Source organism: Thalassophryne amazonica, chromosome 1, assembly GCF_902500255.1.
Source record: "Thalassophryne amazonica chromosome 1, fThaAma1.1, whole genome shotgun sequence".
In the NCBI taxonomy this organism is placed as follows: Eukaryota; Metazoa; Chordata; class Actinopteri; order Batrachoidiformes; family Batrachoididae; genus Thalassophryne; species Thalassophryne amazonica.
Window position 1 is genome coordinate 125191597 of NC_047103.1, and position 22620 is coordinate 125214216.

Here is a 22620-nt window from a genome sequence, read left to right on the forward strand (position 1 = left end):
TTCAGGGCCAGTTGTCGGGATACGCATAGAAAGGCTACAGGTGTGAATCGACCCCATGACCTTCTTGCTGTGAGGCAACAGTGCTAACCACTAACCCACCGTGTCGCCCTCTTTTAGCCTTTTTGTTGAATATTTGTATTTCTAAAAATGAATATTCTGCAACTAAAAAGTAAGACTGCATTCTTGAAACTGGTGCAACTTTAATTCAATATGCCCACTTACTCCAATCAAGGGTCAAGGAGCTTTCATAGGGCATAAGGCAGAGTACATCCTGCTGGACAGGCCACCAGTCTGTTGCAGGGCCACATACAGACCGACAAACACTTTCACACCTTCGGTAAATTTAAAGTTTCTAATTGACATAACCCATGTGTCTTTGGAAGCCGGAGCACCGAAGGAACCCACATGAACATACAAACTCCACACAATGGCCTCAGGTGGGAACCAATCCGACCACCTTCTTGCTGTGAAGTAACAGTGCTTACTACTAATCCACCGTACTCCCTTTAAAATGGTCATAATATGTAAAATTGTTCATTTATTTGTACATTGCACCAGTTCTCAATATACCGGAGCTTTTTTCTTTAATGTGGATGTACATATTCATGTTTGTGATCACTTGTCACTGCTATTTGTTGGTTTTGGTTTATATCTACTGGACTTGGTGTGGAGGAGCGTCCACTCACAGGGCAGAGGGCTGCGGGCATTCTGCTTCACTGAACACACATCCTACTCTGACCAACGGGCTTTCTGCAGGCATCTCACTGAAAGCAAAGTACAGATTTAAGCTCAACGTTCAGCTCGAAACCCTGTTCGGGAAAGATATGCAGTTCAAAAACAGGCTCATTGCAGCTTCTAATGCAGCCATAACACTTGAGCTCTTGCAAAGTGACTCGCTAACATCTCTTACAAAACATGCAACGGTGGCCTCTAGTGGCCAGCAAGATTAGCAACAAGGATTCACAAACAACTTCATAGGCATGCAGGTCTTGATTTAATTTTCTGGGCATTGTGCATGTTAAAAGATGCCAAAATGGTTCAAAATACGAGGTTCAAATGTATCTATCAGAAACCAAAATTTCAGAGCTGAAAATACAGTAAATATACAGGTATTGACTGAAATTTTGCAGACCCCCTCACTGACTTGCTTTCCTACTAATCACAGTGAATAACCACATGGAATCTGGGCTAGCTGGGACAAAAGTTCAGCCCTGGGCTTTCTGGTCCAGACTAGCCCACCACAAAATCCATGTGTAGATGCTGTGCCAACTCACCCCCCCCCCCCCCATTGAAGTACATACAAACACAAGCCCCAGAAGGATGCTGGCTAAAGCACATCAGGACACTGGCAGCAAGGATGACATCTACAACCCCTGGCAAAAATTATGGAATCACCGGCCTCGGAGGATGTTCATTCAGTTGTTTAATTTTGTAGAAAAAAAGCAGATCACAGACATGACACAAAACTAAAGTCATTTCAAATGGCAACTTTCTGGCTTTAAGAAACACTATAAGAAATCAGGGGAAAAAAAATGTGGCAGTCAGTAACGGTTACTTTTTTAGACCAAGCAGAGGGAAAAAAATATGGAATCACTCAGTTCTGAGGAATAAATTATGGAATCATGAAAAACAAAAGAACGCTCCAACACATCAACAGCTTGCAGTCTCTGAGGCATGGACTTAATGAGTGACAAACAATACTCTTCATCAATCTGGCTCCAACTTTCTCTGATTGCTGTTGCCAGATCAGCTTTACAGGTTGGAGCCTTGTCATGGACCATTTTCTTCAACTTCCACCAAAGATTTTCAATTGGATTAAGATCCGGACTATTTGCAGGCCATGACATTGACCCTATGTGTCTTTTTGCAAGGAATGTTTTCACAGTTTTTGCTCTATGACAAGATGCATTATCATCTTGAAAAATGATTTCATCATCCCCAAACATCCTTTCAATTGATGGGATAAGAAAAGTGTCCAAAATATCAATGTAAACTTGTGCATTTATTGATGATGTAATGACAGCCATCTCCCCAGTGCCTTTACCTGACATGCAGCCCCATATTTTTTTATTTTTTTATTTTATTTATTTATATTTATATAGCGCCAAATCACAACAAACAGTTGCCCCAAGGCGCTTTATATTGTAAGGCAAGGCCATACAATAATTACGTAAAAACCCCAACAGTCAAAACGACCCCCTGTGAGCAAGCACTTGGCGACAGTGGGAAGGAAAAACTCCCTTTTAACAGGAAGAAACCTCCAGCAGAACCAGGCTCAGGGAGGGGCAGTCTTCTGCTGGGACTGGTTGGGGCTGAGGGAGAGAACCAAGAAAAAGACATGCTGTGGAGGGGAGCAGAGATCAATCACTAATGATTAAATGCAGAGTGGTGCATACAGAGCAAAAAGAGAAAGAAACACTCAGTGCATCATGGGAACCCCCCAGCAGTCTAAGTCTATAGCAGCATAACTAAGGGATGGTTCAGGGTCACCTGATCCAGCCCTAACTATAAGCTTTAGCAAAAAGGAAAGTTTTAAGCCTAATCTTAAAAGTAGAGAGGGTGTCTGTCTCCCTGATCCGAATTGGGAGCTGGTTCCACAGGAGAGGAGCCTGAAAGCTGAAGGCTCTGCCTCCCATTCTACTCTTACAAACCCTAGGAACTACACGTAAGCCTGCAGTCTGAGAGCGAAGTGCTCTGTTGGGGTGATATGGTACTATGAGGTCCCTAAGATAAGATGGGACCTGATTATTCAAAACCTTATAAGTAAGAAGAAGAATTTTAAATTCTATTCTAGAATTAACAGGAAGCCAATGAAGAGAGGCCAATATGGGTGAGATATGCTCTCTCCTTCTAGTCCCCGTTAGTACTCTAGCTGCAGCATTTTGAATTAACTGAAGGCTTTTCAGGGAACTTTTAGGACAACCTGATAATAATGAATTACAATAGTCCAGCCTAGAGGAAATAAATGCATGAATTAGTTTTTCAGCATCACTCTGAGACAAGACCTTTCTAATTTTAGAGATATTGCGTAAATGCAAAAAAGCAGTCCTACATATTTGTTTAATATGCGCTTTGAATGACATATCCTGATCAAAAATGACTCCAAGATTTCTCACAGTATTACTAGAGGTCAGGGTAATGCCATTAAGAGTAAGGATCTGGTTAGACACCATGTTTCTAAGATTTGTGGGGCCAAGTACAATAACTTCAGTTTTATCTGACTTTAAAAGCAGGAAATTAGAGGTCATCCATGTCTTTATGTCTGTAAGACAATCCTGCAGTTTAGCTAATTGGTGTGTGTCCTCTGGCTTCATGGATAGATAAAGCTGGATATCATCTGCGTAACAATGAAAATTTAAGCAATGCCGTCTAATAATACTGCCTAAGGGAAGCATGTATAAAGTGAATAAAATTGGTCCTAGCACAGAACCTTGTGGAACTCCATAATTAACCTTAGTCTGTGAAGAAGATTCCCCATTTACATGAACAAATTGTAATCTATTAGATAAATATGATTCAAACCACTGCAGTGCAGTGCCTTTAATACCTGTGGCATGCTCTAATCTCTGTAATAAAATTTTATGGTCAACAGTATCAAAAGCAGCACTGAGGTCTAACAGAACAAGCACAGAGATGAGTCCACTGTCTGAGGCCATAAGAAGATCATTTGTAACCTTCACTAATGCTGTTTCTGTACTATGATGAATTCTAAAACCTGACTGAAACTCTTCAAATAGACCATTCCTCTGCAGATGATCAGTTAGCTGTTTTACAACTACCCTTTCAAGAATTTTTGAGAGAAAAGGAAGGTTGGAGATTGGCCTATAATTAGCTAAGATAGCTGGGTCAAGTGATGGCTTTTTAAGTAATGGTTTAATTACTGCCACCTTAAAAGCCTGTGGTACATAGCCAACTAATAAAAATAGATTGATCATATTTAAGATCGAAGCATTAAATAATGGTAGGGCTTCCTTGAGCAGCCTGGTAGGAATGGGGTCTAATAGACATGTTGATGGTTTGGATGAAGTAACTAATGAAAATAACTCAGACAGAACAATCTGAGAGAAAGAGTCTAACCAAATACCGGCATCACTGAAAGCAGCCAAAGATAACAATACGTCTTTGGGATGGTTATGAGTAATTTTTTCTCTAATAGTTAAAATTTTATTAGCAAAGAAAGTCATGAAGTCATTACTAGTTAAAGTTAAAGGAATACTCGGCTCAATAGAGCTCTGACTCTTTGTCAGCCTGGCTACAGTGCTGAAAAGAAACCTGGGGTTGTTCTTATTTTCTTCAATTAGTGATGAGTAGTAAGATGTCCTAGCTTTACAGAGGGCTTTTTTATAAAGCAACAGACTCTTTTTCCAGGCTAAGTGAAGATCTTCTAAATTAGTGAGACACCATTTCCTCTCCAACTTACGGGTTATCTGCTTTAAGCTGCGAGTTTGTGAGTTATACCACGGAGTCAGGCACTTCTGATTTAAAGCTCTCTTTTTTCAGAGGAGCTACAGCATCCAAAGTTGTCTTCAATGAGGATGTAAAACTATTGACGAGATACTCTATCTCACTTACAGAGTTTAGGTAGCTACTCTGCACTGTGTTGGTATATGGCATTAGAGAACATAAAGAAGGAATCATATCCTTAAACCTAGTTACAGCGCTTTCTGAAAGACTTCTAGTGTAATGAAACTTATTCCCCACTGCTGGGTAGTCCGTCAGAGTAAATGTTATTAAGAAATGATCAGACAGAAGGGAGTCATATCATCAATGACTGTGGAAATTTACATGTTCTCTTCAGGCAGTCATCTTTATAAATCTCATTGGAACGGCACCAAACAAAAGTTCCAGCATCATCACCTTTCCCAATGCAGATTCGAGATTCATCACTGAATATGACTTTCATCCAGTCATCCACAGTCCACAATTGCTTTTCCTTAGCCCATTGTAACCTTGTTTTTTTCTGTTTAGGTGTTAATGATGGCTTTCATTTAGCTTTTCTGTATGTAAATCCCATTTCCTTTAGGCGGTTTCTTACAGTTCGGTCACAGATGTTGACTCCAGTTTCCTCCCATTCATTCCTCATTTGTTTTGTTGTGCATTTTCGATTTTTGAGACATATTGCTTTAAGTTTTCTGTCTTGACGCTTTGATGTCTTCCTTGGTCTACCAGTATGTTTGCCTTTAACAACCTTCCCATGTTGTTTGTATTTGGTCCAGAGTTTAGACACAGCTGACTGTGAACAACCAACATCTTTTGCAACATTGCATGATGATTTGCCCCCTTTTAAGAGTTTGATAATCCTCTCCTTTGTTTCAGTTGACATCTCTCGTGTTGGAGCCATGATTCATGTCAGTCCACTTGGTGCAACAGGTCTCCAAGGTGTGATCACTCCTTTTTAGATGCAGACTAACGAGCAGATCTGATTTGATGCAGGTGTTAGTTTTGGGGATGAAAATTTACAGGGTGATTCCATAATTTATTCCTCAGAATTGAGTAATTCCATATTTTTTTTCCCTCTGCTTGGTCTAAAAAAGTAACCGTTACTGACTGCCACAATTTTTTTTTCTTGATTTCTTATAGTGTTTCTTAAAGCCAGAAAGTTGCCATTTGAAATTACTTTAGTTTTGTGTCATGTGTGTGATCTGCTTTTTTTCTACAAAATTAAACAACTGAATGAACATCCTCCGAGGCCAGTGATTCCATAATTATTGCCAGGGGTTGTATTAAGTACCTCACAAAATGCACACTGTGTTGGGAAAGTGTAGTGACATGGACCCACAACAGGGGTCATAAATGAACAGACAATGGATAAGCCAAAATATAACAATTTAATGTTGCAAACTGTGCACAACGGAATACAGACAAATGCAGTTTGAGAATGATACTCAATTATACGAAAAGTGATGTGTGGGCAGGCTCGAGGGTAGAAGACGTCCGTCCAGAGAAGAGCCGGGTCCCACACGGCTTCCACCGCCAACGGATCTGAAGAACACCGGAGCCAACAAGTCCTGAATCTCCAGGTGGCCACCGTCTCCAGCTGTCAGACCTGGTACTGCTGGCAGGAAGCAGAGACAGTTAATGGTGGGTGTGTGGATACACACCCAGTAAATCCTCACTCACAGAAACAGTTCCTCCGGGAGGGAGCACCTCCACCTCCGAAATAGGAACACGATAGCAGCTCCTGTTACCACTTATCTGGTTGGAGTGAGAGGCGAAGACGTCGGCACTCTCACTGACTGCCAACCCAGCTGACAGGGCACCACAGGACAACGGCTGCAAACAGATCACACGTAAGTCAACATTCAGACACAGCAGAGAATATTACCTAGTTGGTAGATGATATCTCGGCAGCGAGGTGGAGTTGCTGCCTGGCTTTTATGGTGCTGGTGATGATGAGTGACAGCTGGTGCTGTTGATGAGTGACAGCCGTCACTCCTTGTTGCTCCGGCGCCCTCTCGTGCCTGAAGCCCGCACTTCAGGCAGGGCGCCCTCTGGTGGTGGGCCAGCAGTACCTCCTCTTCAGCAGCCCACACAACACACTGGATGGAACAAATACAAAGCTCTCCTCAGCTCTGTGAAAGACGCACACCATTATTTAAGGGATTACAAATTGTACCTATAAATTAACAACCCAGTAGTGCTGAATACGTTTGAGCAAGATTACATGCAAGAAATAAGTCTGGATGCAATCAGAACTTTGGCTATGTTGGGAAAGTGAATGCACGGACCCACGTTAGGGGACATAAATGAACGGTCAATAGGAGTTCAAATAAATAAGTTATTATGCAAAAGTGCAAACAAAGTTGAATATGCTTAGTCCAATTAACAACAAAATGGTGACACGTGGGCAGGCCCGAGGGTAGGAGACGCCTATCCAGAGAGGAGCCGGAACCCACGAAGCCCCACCGCCAACCGGAGGCCTGCTGCAATACACCAGAGCCGCCAAGACCTGATTCCCCAGGTGGCCCCCGCTCGAGGCTGTCGGACTGGTACTGCTGGCAGGAGCAAAAACAGGTTACGGTGGGTGAGTGTACACCCAGCAAACAGTCAGCAACTCACAGAAAACCTCCTGAAGGAATAAATCCAGATACTCCCAGAGTACAGAGGAAAACTGGAGAACGTGCAGTGTCAATGGTTATACTCAGTAAGTCAGAAGTGAGGAGTGGAGACGCCAACTCCTCCAACTTTCACAAACCCAGCTACAAGATGCAAGTATAAGTCACAACTGCAAAGACTTCAGTACAATGAATGTGCATACGGCACAAAACGGCTGAGTAGGTTTACCTGTGTGGTAAGCTGATTACTCGGCAGAGTTATGGTGTCCTTCCCAGGCTTTTATGGATGATAGTGATGACAATCAGCTGACAGCCAACGAGCGCACCTGGAGATGTCAGAGAGGCCAACCGACCCGTGCGCCCTCTAAGGGCCAAAAAGTGCCAGTGTGGCAGGGCGCCATCTGGTGGTGGCCAGCAGTACCTCCTCTTCAGCGGCCCACATAACAGGCTAGTTGCCTTAAGTATGGAAAACAAGATTATAATAATAATAATAATGATTTATATAATGACTGAGTAGATCCTTGTCATTTGATTGGTGCTTTGTACACTCAACAAAAATATAAACGCAACACTTTTGGTTTTGCTCCCATTTTGTATGAGATGTATGAGAGTGGCCTTTTATTGTGGGCAGTCTAAGGCACACCTGTGCACTAATCATGGTGTCTAATCAGCATCTTGATATGGCACACCTGTGAGGTGGGATGGATTATCTCAGCAAAGGAGAAGTGCTCACTATCACAGATTTAGACTGGTTTATGAACAATACTTGAGGGAAATGGTGATATTGTGTATGTGGAAAAAGTTTTAGATCTTTGAGTTCATCTCATACAAAATGGGAGCAAAACCAAAAGTGTTGCGTTTATATTTTTGTTGAGTATATGTAACGTGACATGGATCATTTGTCCCATTTGTGTTGCATTACATTTAGAGTGCAATTTCGCATGCAAATTTGGTTACATACGTTTGGTACCATTGCACTCTGCACACATACGCGCGCAAACACACACACACCTCATTGAATGGTATGTTCCAGCTTTCACGTCATGAAATATTCGTACCATTGAACTCAAACACATTCATTATTTGTATACTGAACAATTGTCATGACTGTGTGTGTCGTGGCATGGAAAGTGGCAGGACACACAATGCAGACTCGCAGGCTGAGGCGTGTAGGTAAAAATAGGCTTTATTAAGAAATGGGCAACAATGGTTCGGTACACAAAAAGGCAGTCAGCGGGGCGGCAGTACAGACAGACGAGAGGCAGATTCGTAGTTCAGTTCATAAGCTGGGGTCAGATTCACAGCGTGGCGGAGATCGAGACAAACGAGCAAGGTTCAAAAAACGAGGCAAACAGACTAAGACAAAAAGGCGAGGATGTGACACACAATCAACAAACTGGCAGAGGACAGAGGGAAAGTGAGGACTTAAATACCAAGAGAGTAATCAGGCGTGATGTGAAGCAGGTGTGAGGAACATGCTGGAAGGGGCGTGGCCAGACAAGACAGGGCAGACAGGTGGGTGTGACAGACGAAACTACTAAGTGCAAGTGACCCCACCCACAACCAAACAGAGACAAGAACAGAAAACCACAGAAAATAAAAAGGTATAAACTTAACTAAGACAGACCTCACCACGTGGCTAAAGTTAGAATGGTGCAAAAAATAACAAACAGAACTTGATCTGTTAAGAAAAAGAGAAGATAAACAACAATCAAAACCTGTGACTAAAGCATAAAACAATAACTGTGAAAAACAGAACAAAACTAAGACTACAGCAACTTAAGTGACCAAGATTTAAAGCACAACAATAAACAGTAAAGTAAAACCATAAATGTGGCAAGCAAATGATACACAGAGAATAAATGAAACAAAACCAATTAGAACCAAAGCATGACCATGGAAACTTGACGTGACATGACAAAAAACACCACCAAAAAAAAAAACCAAAAAAAAAAACCAGAAGGCTCAGAGCATGGCAGAGGAACAGGGTCTCGAACTACACCAACAGGCCCTAAATGGCCAGATCATGACAACATGCGCAAAAACAGCTCACCATAATGTATAGCGAATAAAGCATGACAAAAGAGGAAATACTTGTAATTTGTGCACTGCATCACTGAGTAATATGTATGCAGGTGTTTTATTGTAAAACTAATCAGGATGTGAATATGGTATTGTTTTCCAATACTTTAACTACATTTAGTTGTACAACCCCAATTCTAATGAAGTTGAGACGTTGTGTAAAATGTAAATAAAAACAGAATACAATTTGCAAATCCTCTTCAACCTATATTCAAATGAATACACCACAAAGACAAAATATTTAATGTTCAAACTGATAGACTGTTGTTTTTGTGCAAATATTTGCTCACTTTGAAATGGATGCCTGCAACACATTTCAAAAAAGCTGGCACAGTGGTATGTTTACCACTGTGTTACATCACCTTTCCTTCTAACAACACTCAATAAGCGCTTGGGAACTGAAGACATTAATTGTTGAAGCTTAGGAGGAATTCTTTCCCATTCCTGCTTGATGTATGACTTCAGTTTTTCAATAGTCCGGGGTCCCCGTTGTCATATTTTGCGCTTCATAATGCGCCACACATTTTCAATGGGCGACAGGTCTGGACTGCAGGCAGGCCAGTCCAGTACCTGCACTCTTTTACCACGAAGCCATGCTGTTGTAACACGTGCAGAATGTGGCTTGGCATTGTCTTGCTGAATTAAGCAGGGACGTCCCTGAAAAAGACGTTGCTTAGATGGAAGCATGTGTTGCTCTAAAACCTGGATGTACCTTTCAGCAATGATGGTTCCATGTGTAAGTTTCCCATGCCATGGGCACTAACACACCCCCATACCATCACAGATGCTGGCTTTTGAACTTTGCGCTGGTAACAATCTGGATGGTCTTTTTCCTCTTTTGTCCAGAGGACATGACGTCCATCATTTCCAAAAACAATATGAAATGTGGACTCATCAGACCACAGCACACTTTTCCACTTTGCATCTGTCCATTCCAAATGAGCTTGGACCCAGAGAAGGCAGCAGTGTTTCTGGATGTTGTTGATGTATGGCTTTCTCTTTGCATGGTAGAGTTTTAACTTGCACTTGTAGATGTAGCGACGAACTGTGTTAACTGACAGTGGTTTTCTGAAGTGTTCCTGAGCCCATGCGGTAAGATCCTTTACACAATGATGTCACTTTTTAATGCAGTGCTGCCTGAGGGAACGAAGGTCACACGTATTCAGTGTTGGTTTTTGGCTTTGCCGCTTATGTGAAGAAAGTTCTCCAGATTCTCTGAATCTTCTGATTATATTATGGACTGTCGATGATGGAATCCCTAAATTCCTTGCAAATGAACATTGAGAAACATTGTTCTTAAACTGTTGGACTATTTTTTTCACACAGTTGTTCACAAAGTGGTGATCCTCGTCCCATCTTTGCTTGTGAATGGCGGAGCCTTTTGGGGATGCTCCTTTTATACCCAATTATAACACTCACCTGTTTCCAAACAGGTGTTCTTTGAGCATTCATCAACTTTCCCAGTGTTTTGCTGCCCCAGCACAACTTTTTTGAAATGTGTTGCAGGTATCCATTTCAAAATGAGCAAATATTTGCACAAAAACAATCAAATGTATCAGTTTGAACATTAAATATCTTGTCTTTGTGGTGTATTCAATTGAATATAGGTTTAAGAGGATCATTGTATTCTGTTTTTATTTACATTTTACACAATGTCCCAACTTCATTGGAATTGGGGTTGCAACACACCACACTATGCAGTTTACTATGAAGTGAGTAAATTACATGTTTGATTTGAATGTTTATGGAGACATAAATCTCTTAGACCTGTAGCTGGAAAAAGAGGGAGTGTTTTCATTCACAGCATATGAAAGGCGAAACATTTGTATGAATGAGTGACACAAAAAAGCAAAAGGAGCAGCCAGGTTGACCCTAACATCTCTGCTAAGCAAGTTATTGGCGGTCCACGCCATGTAGGGCTTCAGCGGGTCTTCATCGCCACACCACATGTCTGCAACGTTGCCGCAACAGTCTTTGAAGTACCATGCTCGGTATCAAGTTAGCAGCTAAGCTAGCATGGCAACACTGCGAATTAACAGCTTAGTACGTACACGGAAAAGCATGACCTGCTTCAGCAATCCCACTGCTGCCACCAATGTAACCAAGCCGATAAGGGTTTGTTGCAGGCGTATTGAGCATTAAAACACGGGACAACCAAAGATCATTCAAGCACAGCAAAACGGATGGCTCCTTTATTGTGTGGTCTCGTTCTAACCACAGACACGCAGGTGGGGGCATGTTGCCTCGCAGCTCCTGTTCTACAGCAATACTAACACTCCAAAAGTGATCCCCATACAACATAATGAGAAATAAAAGCCAACATCAGAAAGTCTGTTATATTACCAAGCGGCCATCGGCCCATTTATTGATCGGCCCACTGGGAAAAGTCTCAGTATTCTCAATGGCCAATCCACCTCTAAATGGAAAAAACACATAATAATCACATGTAATGATCATAGGGAATGGTTGCAGGAGTGGTGACCAAGTGGTTAATGCACTTGGTTTCAGTGCAGAAGGTGCCGGGTTCAAATCCCACCCCTGCCACATTTCTCCATGTAATGTGGAGTTGCGTCAGGAAGGGCATCCGGCGTAAAACTTGTGCCAATTCAACATGCAGATCCACCTTGGATTTGCTGTGGTGACCCCGAGTGCAAACAAGGGAGCAGCTGAAGGGACTTACCTAATGATCATATGGAATAATCACATGGAATAATCACAGCGAATACCTGCAGATTTGTGCACAGATTGAAATTTATTGTTTATCATTGTATGGTTTGCTTCATTTTTGTCTGTTTTTGAAAAGCCGCATAGAGTGATAAAGCAGTCTTTTGACAAACATTATAACAGATACCATCATGACCATTGCAGAAGAAGACACCAACTCCCACTTCTGGATGGAGCCACACTTTGAACAGAGAGAAAAAAACATAATCAGGTGTCAGAAAGACTACAAATAAGGTAATCTGTCAGCATTAAGCAACAAGAAAATCAGAAGAAAATACTAAAGTTCCTCACTTTGTCAGTGTGATGTATGACACATGAGCCTAGGCTAAGCATTAGCTGGTCAAAATGATGCTGATGTCTCAATGAAACAAGAATCATCATTTGAGTCTTGTTCTGGGTAAGTCTCTGCTCTTGGGCTCTCACTTTTTCTGTGGATTCTTCTGCCTAAAGAATTCCAAAGACAACATCAGAAAAGTCCTTTGCAGTGCACTCCAGTGTGCTCATCCTGATAACTTTGGATTTATCCACCTCTCTGTCCACTAAAGTGTCACCATCCACGTCTGGTCTCATGGAACGTTTCCTGGCTCTGGTCTTCGCTTTAATGGTTGCAATTTTCTCAGTGGTCAAGGTCTCGGATAGAGGTCTGATCTTTTCAGTTTGCACGATGACCTTCAGTTTGAGGAGTCAGCACCCCCGGTCTACCTGCACTGGTTCCTAGTTCTCCAGCTTTGCTTGTCACATGGTTGTGAGTAGTGAGCTACCATCTTCTTCCTGAACTTTGCGTGTAACAGCTGCCTGCAAAAACAGGATTTGAAAAATAGGTTTTTGAGTTAGATGTGGGTCAGTCAAAAATATTAGCTATCTTTGTTGTGGCCCAATGACCGTTTGTCTTAAATATGTTGAATCCATAGACTATACAGTTGTTTGCAAAAGTTTGGGTACCCCTGATAATTTTCATGATTTTCCTTATAAATCATTGGTTGTCTGGCTCAGAAATTTCAGTTAAATACAGTAGTGTTCAGAATAATAGTAGTGCTATGTGACTAAAAAGATTACAGTTTTATTGATTGCTTTGACGCAAACAGTCAACTCAAAATCCACATTTTCAAAAACGTTAAGACAAAGGCCTAAACAGTGACCCCAATGGTCAAAATGACACATTTTGTTAGCAAATGGCTCTAACTGTGTCAAAACATTTAAAATACGGAACAAAAGCAAATTTTGCCTTCAAACAGCACAACTTGCCCACAAGTGTATGAGCACTTACAATCAATCTTAATACAATGAACAACAAAATACAGCACCAATATATGCACCATTGGTTGACATTGTAGCCCATAACTGTTACATACCAGTGCTGTTTGCTGCCTTCTTGCAAAAAATGGATCCAGAATCAGATTTGCTTTGATGCAAATTTTATTGATTCAATTACATTCTTTTTTTCAGGCTTTTTTGTGGTTGACAACTGAAATATTCCTGCAGAAAGTATGTAAATCAAAATACATACAATCCATTACTGTAGGCCTATAAGAAATTAGGAAAATAAAAAAATCTATCTTTTACAGTAAAGAACAAAAATCTTTAGTAGGCCTATACTATAGGAGTATAGAGTACAGTAAGAGTACAGTACGATTGATAGTCTCTTCTGTTTTGAGGAATGGGCCACATGGCCTCATCCACATCACATTCAATGTTCTCTCTGGCAATGCAGCGAGGGAAAAACCTTCTGGTATGCCTGATCCAGCCTTGGCATGCCTCTGCATCAATATCTTGGGCTGCAGCAGTCATTGCATTGAGCAAGGGCATCCGATCATTGGGGTGATGATCATAAACCTTCCATCTCCAAGCACTAAAGAATTCCTCTATTGGATTCAAAAAAGGGGAATACGGTGAAAGGAATTGCGCCATCATCCGAGGGTGGACTGCAAACCATTTACAATACGAGAGTGGTGGAATGCCACATTGTCCCATATGATGACAAACAGTGGCAAGCCAGACCTCAACAACCCTCTCTCCTGAGGTGGGATCAGCATGTCATGAAGAGCATTCAGGAATGCTCTGAGGCGCTCTGTGTTGTAGGGCCCAATGGTGGGGATATGGCACAGGACACCATCATTGGAGATGGCAGCATGTTATGTTTCAGACGCGGTCGGAGCACCGACCCAGCGTTTGAAAGGACCCAGCATAAAATAAGCAGAGCACGGTTCAAAGGATAACAGAATTGAATAAACATAACAGTGAGTGACGTGCTAAACATCTAAAAAGTCCGCGGTCTGGTGAGGTGGAAACACGGCGCGCTCTCAACAGCGCAAACAGTCCGGAGCCACAGCAGTTCGGACCCAGGGACCCCGCCGACACCCCCAGGTGGCCGCGACAAACCGAGTCTGTGAAGAAAGAAAACATGAGGTGAGTCCAACTCCACACAGAGAGACACAACTCAAAGGTGCACGCAATCAGCAAACACTTCCTGGCTTAAATCTATACATCAGCTTCTTATCCTGCAGGCACGGAACAACTCAGTTCAAATCTCCACTGCAGCAGAAGCTGATTAGACAATTAGCATAACATGACAGCTCACTAACACAAGGTGTGAGGGACACCAAATCCACTGTCATTACTTCATAAAAGTCACCAAAACCAAATTACCTCAGGAAGTGTGCTGAAGAGCGTGAGACCTCACCCAATCCTCCTTCACAGACTGTGGCGTCAAACCTGGAGCGGTCTCTGCATCCGTGATGGTGAGATTGTTCTCCTGACGTCGATCTCACACGTCTGCTCACAAGGTCGAGTCTCTGGCAATCACACACTGTGCATTCAAGGTTTAAATGCAGCAATCTCTGATTAAGACAAGATACACCACAGCTGTGAGTCCTGATGACCTGCATGTGAAAACAAGCCTCAGGTGTTCAGGGTGAGGTCCTAATGCTCAGCCACTCAGTCCTGAATGCATACCACCTGGTGTGAGAAACAGAAAACAAAAACCAAGCCAGCCAAACACCCCCAGCCCACAACAGTACCCCACCCTCACGGGAAGCCTCCCGGCGACCACACGGACCTGGGCCAGAAAAAACAAAGCCCCCTCCAGGGACCATGGCTGGAATGTTGGCTGGGAACAAAAAACACCTCCTGCAGCTTCAGTTTCGGCTCCTTGTGGCTGACGATCCAGCTGGGAAAGGCCCGTCTCCAGGAGCTGTGCGTTACTGTGCTCTGACGACAGCTCCATCATCAGCTGCTCCACCTGCAATGTTAATTTCTTCATGCAGTCATTGATCATCTCAATGTTGAGCCTCTCCAGCTCTTCCCTCAGCTGGATAACGCACGCTTCCAGCCGCCATCTTCTCTGTCAACAGGGAACTCCGTGCCGAGACCATCACTCTCATCCTGGAGCTCATCCTTCCCACCCTGAGCCTGTCTGCAGCAGACTGCTCCGCAGCTGACACTCCAGTGCAGAGACATCCTTTGTTGACTTAATGGTCTTTGCCCTCTGTTTCATTAGCAAACCTGTTAGAGTCTCCAACCTTTGCGTTCATTCCTGTCGACTCTTGCCCCCGGACGACATGTAGGGACCAACACCCCCCAGAGGACATCCCACCAGCTCCAGGGGTAATAACCACACCCGAGGTCCCTCTGGGATCCAAAGTCACCCACGGGGACTCCCAGCGCCTCCCAGAGGACCGTTCCATCAAACCCCAGGAGACGCCCCCCCCCATGACTAACAGACCCAGCCCCAGGCCGGGGCTCTTGCAAATGAGTTAACCCATTGTCATTGGTTTGACACACTTCCCCCACCCTTTTGCAAATCAGTTAACGCAGATGTCATTCAAGCAGTCCAAACTCCATTGCTTTAGCTGTGGTAACCAAACAGAAACCATATGTTCCCATCTCTTAGAAACATCTTGACCGGTATCAAATCACTGGAGCACCTGTTTGACACTGCTTCACACAACTTTTCAATTTGCAATCAGTCTGCAGGCTTAAAAGGTGCCATGTTGTGTGTGGTAACTTGCAAGCATGGATGGTCTAAGGCACATGAGAGTGAGAGTGAGGGGTGAGAGTGAGAGTGAGAGTGAGCGTGAGAGTGAGAGGTAGAGGGCTCGGGGGAAGAGGAGTCCAAGGAAGAGGAGTCCGTGTGCGAGGTGGAGGTGTAGCTGGAAGGGCTCAAGTCACAGATGAAATTTGGACAACTGTGATTGATCATGTGGTAAATCATGGTCTTTCACTTAGAGAGGCTGGACAAAGAGTCCAACCTGTTCTCAATAGAAACACGGTTGCATCCATTGTCAGAGTTTTTCGACTGGAGAACAGGTAATGTTGCTCATACAGTATATACAGATATATCTGTAGTGATATACAGTATTTCATGTAATTTCTTTCACATTTCATGTATTCTTTATAGAATCGAAAGGCTACCGGTCGGTGGTGGTAGACGCAGAATTTTGAATGCTGAGCAGGAGGCAGCCATTGTGAACATGGTTCTGGCAAATAATGCCATTAGGCTGCGTGAAATCAGGGCAGCAGTGATTGCAGATCAGGGGGTATTTAGAAATGTAAATACTGTGAGTGAGACAACAATTGCCCGTGTCCTCAGAAGGAACAATATGACAATGACACAGCTCTACAGAGTTCCCTTCCAGAGGAACTCTGATGCTGTGAAGAATGCCAGATGCCAATATGTGGAGGTAAGGACACATTACAGTACTATACTGTTGTGCCTTGGCATATCATGCAATTACTGTCAACTGGAGTTACTTCTACTGTATGTAATTGTAATTTTGCCTTTTTTTTCTTTAGCGTATCATGGAGCTTGAAGCTGAGGGGGCACATCATATTTTCATCTATGTCGATGAAGCCGGCTTCAACCTCTGTAAAGTGAGGCGATGTGGGAGGAACCTCATTGGGCATAGGGCCACTATTACAGTTCCAGGGCAGAGGGGCGCCAACATTACTATGTGTTGCTGCTATTTCTAATGATGGTGTCCACAGCCATATTCCAGCTGTTGCCCCTACAATAGTGAGCACCTCATTGCATTCTTGAACACCCTGCATGACAGGCTCACCCCGCCTCAGGAAAGAGGGCTGTTGAGGCCTGGCATGCCACTGTTTATAATCATCTGGGACAATGTGTCATTCCACCACTCTCGTGTGGTGAATGAGTGGTTTGTGGGGCACCCGAGGATGATGATGCAGTTCCTTCCTCCATACTCTCCATTTTTAAATCCTATAGAGGAATTCTTCAGTGCATGGAGATGGAAGGTATACGATCACCGCCCCTATTAGCAGATGCCCTTGCTCGATGCAATTACCACTGCTGCCCAAGATATAAATGCAGAGGCATGCCGAGGATGGATAAGGCATGCTAGAAGATTCTTCCCTAGGTGCATCGCAAGGGAGAATATTGAGTGTGATGTAGATGAGGCCATGTGGCCTATTCGTCAAGAGAGAATAGACTAGAAGAGATTTTTTTTCTTTATTGTACAGAATTATTATTTTTATTTTTCTAATGTCTTACCACAGTGATGGATTTTATTTTTCTTTCATACTCTATATGTGGTTTCTGTTGGAATATTCATTTGTTAGCCACAATCTAAAAAAAAAAAAAAAAAATCAAGAACGAATACTGCAATCAATAAAATTTCATCACAGCATATCTGATTCTGGATCTATTTTTTTGCAAGAAGGCAAATTTGACTACAAATGGCACTGACATGTAAGCTGCTCAGTCATTACTGTAGCTCTTAGGTACAATGACCAGTAATGCAGCACTGATTCACACTGAGTGCTGCATTTTGTATTTTGATGCCCCTTGTCTAATGACTGATTGGAAGCGCTTATGCACTTGTGTGCAAGTTGTGTTGTTTGAGGGCAAAATTTGCTTTGGTCCATATTTTAAATGTTTTAGCAGAGTTGGAGCCTTTTGCGAGCAAAATGTGTCATTTTGACCTTTGGTGCCACTGTTTAGGCCTCTGCATTAACTGTTTTGAGAAATGTGGATTTTGAGTCGACTACTACGTCAAAGCAATCAATAAAACTGGTAACACAGATTGAAGCCAGCCTCATCGACATAAAAGAAGACATGATGTGCCCCCTCAGCTTCAAACTCCATTATTCTCTAAAGAAAAAAAAGTCAAATTACAATTACGTAAAAGTGACTCTAGTTTGACTCTACAGGAACTGCAGGATATGACAAGGCATACAGTAACAGTATAGTAATTGATTCTTTAGCTCCACTTATTGGCATCTGACCTCCTTCACAGCATCAGAGTTCCTTTGAAAAGGAACTCTGTAGAACTGTTTCATTGCCATATGGTTCCTCCTGCGGATGCGGTCTGTGGTGGTCTCGCTCACAGTATTTATATTTGTAAATACTCCCTGATCTGCAATTACTGCAGCCCTGATTTGTGGCAGTCTAACAGCAGTATTTGCTGGCTGCTCCTGCCTCAGCATTAAAAATTCTTCTTCTACCACCAGTGACTGGTAGCCTTTCGATTCTATAAAATACATGAAATGGGAATGTGGAAGAAATTACATGAAGTACTGTATATTACCTGTACTACAGATATTCTGTATATATTGTAGGCCTATAACAACATACCTATAACAACATTCTCACCGGATTTGTGAGAATCTACTGGTACCTTGTTTCCCATGTAACAATAAGAAATGTACTCAAAACCTGGATTAATCTTTTTAGTCACATGCACTACTATTATTCTGAACACTACTGTATATCATATAGCAGCCAAAACCTGATATTTGAGAAGTGAAATAAGTTTTTATATTTACAGAAGTGTGAAATAATTATTTAAACAAAATTAGGCAGGTGCATAACTTTGGGCACCTCTGTCATTTTATTGATTTGAATATATTTAGCACTAAGTATTGGAACACAAAATGGTTGGTAAGCTCATTGACCCTTGACCTCCTTACACAGGTGAATCCAATCATGAGAACGGGTATTTAAGGTGGCCATTTGCAAATGTTTCCCCTCTTTGCATCTCTTCTAATGAGTGGCAACATGGGAGCCTCTAAACAACTCTCAAATGACCTGAAAACAAAGATTGTTCAACATCATGGTTTAGTGAAGGATTCAAAAAGCTATCTCAGATATTCACCTGTCAGTTTCCACTGTGAGGAACATTAGTGAGGAAATGAAGACCACAGGCACAGTATTAGTTAAGAACCCGAAGTGGCAGGCCAACAAATATCTCAGATAAGCTGAAGCGAAGGATGGTGAGAACAGTCATAGTCAACCCACAGACCTGCTCCAAATACCTACAACATGATCTTGTTGCAGATAGTGTCTCTGTGCATCGTTCAACTATACAGCTCACCAAAGAGATGCTGTAATGCAGAGGAATCCTTTTCTGCTTACACGCACAAACAGTCACACATTTGGAAAGCCATCTTCATTTTGGAATAAGGTGCTGTGGACTGATGAAACTAAAATTGAGTTATTTGGACATAACAAGGGGGTGGTATGCATGGCTGAAAAAGAACACAGCATTCCAAGAAAAGACTTGCTACCTACAGTAAAATTTGGAGGTGGTTCCATCATGCTGTTGGGCTGTGTGGCCAGTGCAGGTACTGGGAATCTTGTTAAAGTTGAGGGTCACGTGGATTCCAGTCAATATCAGCAGATTCTTGAGAACAATGTTCATGAATCAGTGACAAAGTTGAAGTTGCGCCAGGGCTGGATCTTTCAACCAAGACAAACAACCCTAAACACTGCTCAAATCTACTAAGGCATTCGTGCAGAGGACAAGTACAACATTCTGGAATGGCCATGTCAGTCCCCATACCTGAATATTATTGAAAATCTGTGGTGTGATTGTAAGCGGGCCGTCCATGCTTGTAAACCAACAAACCTGAGATGTTTTGTAAAGGAGAATGATCCAAAATACCTTCAACCAGAATCCAGACTCTCACTGGAAGCTATAGGAAGCATTTACAGGCTGTTATTTCTGCAAAAGGAGGATCTACTACATATTGATGTATTTTTTTTCTGTTGGGGTACCCAAATTTATGCACCTGCCTAATTTTGTTTAGAGAATTATTGCACACTTTCTGTAACTCTTATAAACTTATTTCACTTCTTTGTCTGTGTTTGTCTGCTATATGATACATTTAACTGAAATTGCTGATCCAAACAACCAAGATTTATAAAGGAAAATCATGGAAATCATAGGGGCCCAAACTTTTACATACAACTGTATATATGCAAAACATTATATAAATATTGTTTATTTTTGCTGTTTCGTTATACCTCACTACAGCTGCTTTTCCAGCAAATGACGTTTTTGATGGCTGCAAAAGAAGGTTCGATTTGGTGAACAATTTCAAAGGCCCATTACGAGGTCTGTGAGAAAAGTATCCAACCTTTTTATTTTATGCAAAAAATATATGGATTTGATTCATATATTTTTACGTCAGCCAAGCTTGAACCTTCGTGCTGCAATGCGTGAGTTTTTTTCACGCCTGTCGGTTGCGTCAATCGCCTGTGGGCAGGCTTTGAGTGAGCACTGGTCCACCCCTCTCGTCGTTTTTTCATTGCGAGGATATGGCAGAATGATTTGGGCTTTGCCTCCATCAGAATTTTTTCAGAAACTGTTAGAGACAGGCAGCTGGAAAACATTGGAAAATTCACATGGCTTTCGGTGAAAATTTTTATGGGCTTCACAGAGATAACGAGTGTTACTACCGCTTTAAGGACGGCCCACAATGGCACACGGCGTGCCACGCTCCGAGATAGGCATGTCCCAACTTGTCCTCTGACACTCCAAAATGGAGGTGTTCTTTGTCTTGCTCCATCAGCGGCTCCGTCATGACACGCGAAGCCTCCGCCGCGGTTTTCCATGACCAAAATCTCTTTGTTAAAAGTGAAATCTGCCGGAAAATCGCTGATGTCCAGCTCTTGTGATAACCAGAGAAATTGCACACGACGGGTCCCCGGATCGACACAGCCATCCGTTAGAAATGAAATGGTGGTTTCTGCCTGTTGATCGCGGCTCGGAGCGCGGCGCGGCCGTGCGCCATTGTGGGCCGTCCTTAAAGCGGTAGTAACCACACTCCGTAATCTCTGTGAAGCCCATAAATTTTCACTGAAAGCCATGTGAATTTTCCGAATGGTTTCCAGCTGCATGTCTCTAACAGTTTCTGAAAAAATTCTGATGGAACAAAGCCCAAATCATTCCGCCATTTCCTCGCAATGAAAAACGACGAGAGGGGTGGACCAGTGCTCACTCAAAGCCTGCCACAGGCGAATGACGCAACCGACAGGCGTGAAAAACTCATGCATGCGCACGAAGGTTCAAGCTTGGCTGACGTAAAAACATATTAATCAAATCCATATATTTTTTGCATAAATAAAAAGGTTGGATACTTTTCTCACAGACCTCGTATGTCACAATAGCAACCACACAACAAACGGCAAAAAATAAATAAATAAATAAAAATAAAAGTCAGCATAATTAACAATGAGGGCATTTCACCTGTATTTTGAAAGTCTCTTTTTACACATCTTTGTAAAATTAAAACTCAGTATGTACTTACCTTTTAATATTGCTGTATTTTGTCAACAATAACAGACTTTGACATTCTGATTTGAAAGATTGAGATGAATTGTTGTTCATATGAGTGACCTTATGAGGGCTCTATTCCATTACATTTCACTTCAGAATTGTACACCCTAAACAACTGTTCCCATTCAGTCCCTTCAGTTCTGAAACAATAAAAATGAGAGATGTTTTCAATTTTATTCTCTTTGTCATTTGTGGCGATAAAGGTGAAAGGTAGAAGTGCATTAGACAGATTTTCATTTATCTATGTGAAGTGTATGTTCATTCATTCTCTATACCACTTACTCCAATCAAGGGGAAAATGTGCAAACTGCACATTAGGTGGTCCCCAAGCTTGTTGGGGTGGTAATGTGGTTTGACCCTAAACCACAACACCCTTCAGTTCGCAGGTCAGCAGTGACTGGCCATGCTCATGAATTTATGACATGTAGTTTCCTACAGTATATCAAGTGTATTGTGATTGTTTTCTACACATCATCACATTGGTGATTAAAATTGATTGAGAACATTATCCAAACTACTGTGAAGTACTGCAAGGTCTTTTATTTTTATTTTATATTTTGCAAGGATGGTCAGTGGAAAGGGGGGCAAATTATACTACATATTTGATGAAAAATTATTAGCGGGTAATCTAACGATATTTCCTATTACATTTTGGAGGGGTAAAGTAAAGAAGACCGTGTTGGAAAATAGTTATAGATTTACAATGTACTAATATTAAAAAACTTTAATGGTAATATACCTCTTTTGTTTGAAATATGAAGTCCACAAATTTTACAGCATTACATTTGACAGGACTGATGTTGTGAAAGTGTAGTGACACGGATCCACACCAGGGGGCGCAATGAATGGTCAATAGATGAGCCAAAAAGTAACAATTTAATGTTGTGAAATGTGCACAACTAAATACAGACAATCTCAGAATATAATTACAGTCAAATCACAAAGGTGATGTGTGGGCAGGCTCGAGGATAGAAGACGTCTGTCCGGAGAAGAGCCGGAACCACACGATTTCCGCCACCACCGAACCTGGTGAATACTGGAGCTGCCAAGTCCCGAATTCCCAGGTGATCACCGTCCCGACTGTCGGATCTGGTACTGCTGGCAAGAACAAAGACAGTCAAGTGTAGGTGTGTGCACACCCAGTAACAATAACAGTGGGAATGCCACCTCCACCTCTCACT

The 22620-nt window shown here is 42.3% G+C and overlaps 1 long non-coding RNA gene across 1 annotated transcript; it reads right to left on the reverse strand.

The window, feature by feature from the left end:
- Positions 1-249: 249 nt before the first annotated feature.
- Positions 250-22323, reverse strand: LOC117520332. The gene is made up of 3 exons (XR_004563608.1): positions 22313-22323; positions 8057-8066; positions 250-332 (listed from the first exon to the last, which is right to left on the reverse strand). It is a non-coding gene; the product is annotated as an uncharacterized LOC117520332 (long non-coding RNA).
- Positions 22324-22620: the final 297 nt, after the last annotated feature.